This window comes from Micrasema longulum, unplaced genomic scaffold, assembly GCF_059751315.1.
Source record: "Micrasema longulum isolate JH-2025_06_02 unplaced genomic scaffold, ASM5975131v1 h1tg001339l, whole genome shotgun sequence".
Lineage (NCBI taxonomy): Eukaryota > Metazoa > Arthropoda > Insecta > Trichoptera > Brachycentridae > Micrasema > Micrasema longulum.
This window is the reverse complement of record NW_028278525.1, coordinates 85815-91814: the sequence shown is the minus strand read 5'-3', so window position 1 is coordinate 91814 and position 6000 is coordinate 85815.

The following is a 6000-nucleotide window of genomic DNA, read 5'->3' as shown; positions in this document are numbered from 1 at the left end:
TTTGTATTCTGTGTACATATTGTAAATGTTGATAATTTGTCTATTTAATACCTAGTTGCCATTATTATTTTTTACTCCTCGTTTTATATTTATCTAGGTTATTGTCATAATGATAGTAAAAATTCCAGAAAGTGGGTGTGTCAGGTTGCCTATATGTATATAGGAATGATAGGGTTGATCTCTAGACTGCTGTACACTGGTAGAGGTGCTAGAAGTCACTATATTGTCTGTATCGTATTGCCAGTGATGAGAACGTGGTTTTGACCGTAGGTGCCTGTTGTAGCTTTAAACAGAACTCTTTCATAAGCTGTTTGGTTTTATAGTTTGGCTGTAATGGGATGCCGTTGTCTGGTTTCACTGCACGGTGGGCTCCTTCGCCCCGAACAACCTTCTAATAAAATGGTTGATAATTCAATTTTACTTCCGCCTTTTACTGTCCCTATTCCCTTTAAAATGTTAACCTCCAATTCGTGGGCCTAGGTGACTTCAAAATCAGCATTTTTGAGTTGACCACTAAAAAAGATGTCTTTGTATCCTTCTTCATGAATGCTATAAATAGATGAGTGCGTCAGCGTGACTCGTCTATTTGTAGGTCTAAGTCTAAAGGAATGTTTTTATTATTATTTAATCATATAACATCATTATCATTTAAATCAAGCACATTGCCAAGCTATAACCAGTAGTAGTACCTAAGAGGTTATTGAGGATAGAAAATGACGACCTTTTTCTTTAGCACATAAAAAAATCACATTATTCTAAAAATTTTACCACACTGCTGTCCATGGAGTTAAAATTTTGTGACGACACAATAATAATAAGTATACTATGGAAGTTCAATACCGCATATGAGCCAAAAAAATCAGAATATGTTTTTTTGCTGTTTTCGGTTGAATGGGACAAGCCGCATTGATCGGTGTATTTGAATTTCGAAATTGACCAACAGGTTTCTTGCATTCAATTAAATTCATTATGAATAAATCATCCACAGTAAAGAAACAAGCAGTACCGCGTACATCCTGAAATCCAATACAGCTGATGAGACGTACTTGATATGCGTGAAAGCGATACAGTAAGTACGCCATGCGCGACTGCCACAATTAACTTCGTATAGGCGCATGCGCGTAAAAATAGATTTTCTAATATAAATCAACAACACAAAATAAACTGTACTTAATTTCTTTAACCCCTGAACATTTTGATAAATAGTTCTTTTGCGGTTATGAACTTACATAGATGACAATACATTTCAACATATTTAGATTTTCAGCCACAGTGTTTTGACTGGGCATAACAAACATTGTTCTTTTTCAATCAAAAATAAAACAAATTATGGATAATATAATATGCACATGTATGATTTATTGGTCAATAATAAACTTAATATAATGTTCATATGCATATACATGATAAGCTTCATATTAATTTTCTACCATTTTGTGTCAAAAATACCGTGTAGAACTACTTCATTTAAAAAAATAAATTATAATTTGTTTTTACAAAAACCTATGTGCTTATTTGTTTAATAAACTTTTTGAGGAAAACTGCTTTAATAATCTGACAGAATCAAAGAGTATTTAAGGAGCAACAGATCAAAGTGCAAATGCGTATTAATTTTGAGATAAATATTTTTTCTTTTAAAGACATGAGACTAACAAATAGCTTCCACCTCTGAGTAATAATTCACTCCCGCTTATAGAGACAGATTATTGGAAATAAAATAAACATATCATTTTATTAAACAATATTTTAACCATGTCCGAATCTTTGTGAACAAATGAGTGTTTTGCTGTGATGGGAGAGCATGGAAATCTGGGATTTTATGTCCTGTCATTGCTACTTTTTAAAAAAGTTTTATAATTTTATTTACACACTGCCATTCATCATTCTACCTATATATAAACATCCATATTTCATAAAATTTTCAAAAATTAATTGCGAATGTTTCACTGCGATTATGTTAAAACCAGCTAATAACAGCTGATTATAAGCTTCGTAAATGCCTGACTTCCATATTCCTTCTCAAAAAAAATCTCCATCTCTGTTCTAATACCTATCAGTTAATTTTTTTTTGGTATCAAAGTGCTAACTTTTAGAGGAGTGACAAATTTAATGTAATTGAAATATTTTAAAGTTGGTTAATTTTCTGTCATACAAAAGTAAATTAATTTTAGTTTTTCCAAATTATATAATTTACACAACAAATTAATACGATTCGAAAATGAACACCCACAATAAGTAAAGTATTAATATATATATTAACAGAGATGAAGGATCTCTTTGGAATAAAATTTGAGACTAACGGTTTTTTTTGTTGTCAGAACTTTCGATTTGTAATACTGTCACTTGTCAAACTAATGACGACAATTTTTTTTTACATTTGTGTTCTGTAACCTGCAACAATACTCTAATAATGGAACATCTTACACTCGGATTAACACTTGCAAATTGTGGAAATTTACTTTGAAAATCCATGTTCAATTTTTAAAACCATAAATTAATTGCGTGACAAGTTTGGTGACAACATTATTTCCGGAAATGGTGCTGCTAATTAGCCTCCAGGGTCCTGTGATTTTTTACGCGATTGGATTATTTCCTATAAGGTTAAGTTAAGCCCGTGGTCTATTTTTTATTATTTAATTAATTAATTATTTATTATGGATGACTTATACAGCACCATTTTCGTAATATAATACCTTAAGGGCGCTTTACATAGTGATTTTATAGTTAAAAAAAAAATTTTTTTTAAGCTTTTAAATTTGTAATTTAATTAAAACAATATTTTGTTGACACATGCTACAAATTTATTCAAATGATTTAGAGAACAAGCGGGTTTTAAGTTTTTTCCGAAACATCACTTCACTTTTACAGCCTCGCACTTCTGCTGGAAGAGCATTCTATGCCATAGGGCCTGCGACCGCAAATGCGCGTTCACTAAGTTTAGTGCGCTGTTTGCGTAGAGGTATAATAACTTTTCCTCTCGCCGTAGACGTAGCTGATCTAAGCGTGAGACGCCTGTCAGCTAGTTCATCTGGAATGCATAGTTCCCTTAGATATTCCAGAGCAGAGTTGTGCAGTGACTTATACATAAGCCAACAGAGTTTGTATTCGACCCTCTGTGGAAAACGTAGCCAGTGTAGTTTCCGAAGTAGTGGAGTGATATGACTGAACTTAGAGATTCCGAAAATAAGTCTCGCTGCAGCATTCAATACAGATTGTAGGCGAGTCATTTTGTTCATTGGTAGACCTGCATAGATACCATTACAATAATCGACTCTAGACACTACAAACGCATTTATTAATTGACGGGCGGCATCAACCGGCAAATTTTTGCATATGCATTTAATTTGTCTCAGCTGGTAAAAGCATAAACTTATCGTTCTACTAATTTGAGCGTCAAGAGAAAGATCAGAATTGAGTAAAACTCCCAGTAGTTTAACGGTGGGTAAAGCGGTACTCCCTACATTGGGTAGGGCCGTATCCTGGATCAAATTCTGAAGCCACCCATAGTTGTTCCGTTTTTGATGGGTTTAATGTTAAGTCTGTTTTCAGCCATCCAGTTTCCTATTTTCTCGATGCATCCATCAATTAAATTAACAAGCACACTTCTCTCGCCTGGTTTATTAATTTAAAAAAAACCTTTAGGGTTGTATAATGGGTTAAAAACCTTAAGGGTTATATATGGCGGCCTCCGTGGTGTAGTGGTCAAGACGCTTGACTCACGCACGGAAGGTTCCGGGTTCGATTCCCGGCGAGAACACAAAAACTAAAACGTGATTTTTCTCAAGCCTGGGTGCTCTGTGATGTAATTCACCACTGTAATTAGGCCTCCTGGCCTGTTGTGGTGCAAAAAAATGTAAAAAAAAAAGAAATATAAGGTCTAGTCATGTTATGTCTCGTCTGGTAAGTGTAGTCTTGTGCTTTTTCAGGTTAATTTTAAATTTGTCTCCAGTGTAATTTTTCAAGTGGTACGGTAAGTCCTTGTAGTGTTCGAGACCATTGTATGGTATCTTTGACTGTCCTATGTTTATCTTTGCTTTTTGAATGTGGTAATGCTGGAGAATTAAAATTGCGGTTTAACTCGTGTTATTTAAGAAATAACACCAGATTTGTTGGAAAAACTGGCCAAAAATTGTACCCACAGGCACTACATAACTGCTAGCCGCGGAGCGTAAACACTACCCAATTATATACTAGGCCAATGCCTAGTAGGTAAAATAATTCAGATGAATCTCACTCACAAAAACCAACAGATGTAAGAATTACTTCAGAAATAAAGATATTTTAACATAGACAAATAGTGAATGGTATAACATTATGTGTAAAATGATCACTTGAACCAGTCAACGGCGGGTCATAAAGCTTATAAATGCCTAGAATTCCAGATTTGGCCATATTTAAAATATTGTTGAGTAAAGAAAAAGGGATTTTATAGATCAAAAAAAGTTTAAAAAACAACACTAAAATGTGTTGTCTTCTTATCTCCGAATTATTGAGAAAATTCATGCATAACTTTTATTTATAAAAAAATGATTAAAAAGATAAATATAAAATTTTAAAACAATTCATCACAGTAAAATTGTTTGCATACCTACATAATATTATTTACAATGACTAGATTTTATTTTTCTATATATTTTCACACAACATAAGATTGAGTTCATTTGGGACGGCTAGTGCCATATAAATATTATACAAAATAATTACATTCTTTCTTATTTTATAATGGACACACAACTTAATTTTATTAAATGTGTAAAATGAGTGCCTCTAGAGATTAACTGAGAGCTACTAACATTTCCATTTTAAAATTAGAAATTCATTCATACAGTGGATTTGAAAAAAACTGGATTATAAAGTATTATTACTCTTCTTCTTCGTTTTTTAATGGCCTTTTCACCTCTCAACTTGGGTGTAAAGGCCATAAAGTATTATTGGCATAATGTGAAAAAATGCTCAGAACTCTTTCCTTGTCTATACAAAAAATATTTAAAAGAGATAACGAATTAATCAGATGGAACTGTTTGTTAAAAAGTTGCAGGAATGTTTTTTTTTAATTGTGGTTTATTGGAATTTAAGTGAATGATTGTCTTTACAGATTTTATATTGAAACATTTAGTAGATTTATTTATTTAAATGTACATATTATTTTGTTTACAACAATAATGTGACGTTATAGCTGGCTCTCACTTAGGCATAAAAAAAAGGCCCATTCTTAGGTATCCTGCAAATATTATTAAACATTTGGAGAAGTTAAAGATAGACAAAAAGATGTATGGAATAATAATGAGGTAATTTTTTTTTTCTTTTATTTTTGTAAAGAAAATATTTGCATTCTCATAATTTAACCAAATATATCATTTTGAGGGCCATTTTCAAAGAGTTGTAAAATAACTGACTATTATAAAATGGTAATCAAGTTGGGTTCGAACCACGGACCGTTGATCTGTGAGTCCGAGACACAAGCCCTGTGGCCACAATATGATTCAATAGACAAGAAAATGTATTTGTGATCCTGTAAATCTATCTATGGTACAACATTTATAGGCGCTTTCCTGTGACAATGCAATTTACACAAATACTAAATACATTCATGTTATGAGCAAAACTGCAGTGCCAGTATAAATACATTTATCGTTTAAAATCAGCGCATTTTTCTAACCAGATTTTTTTTTTAAAACTGCTTTATGTATGAGTATTATAAAATTATTTTTTTTACAGTTTTGACTCTTAAATATCACACATTCCAAATACATATTAGTCACACAACTTGGAATTCTTTGGGATAGATCTTCCGGCTGTTTGTAGATCTCTTCGCCACTTAAACAGTGTGGGATGAAGATAGATTGGCTATTGCCCTTGTTTGTCTTTGCCACATAAGGTTCTTGTACATTTGTTTCTTCATATTTTTTATTTAAAAAAAAAAAAATAATAAATATAGCATTCTTACAATTTACCCAAATATTTCAATTTTGGTGGCCATTTTCAACGGGTTGTAATTAA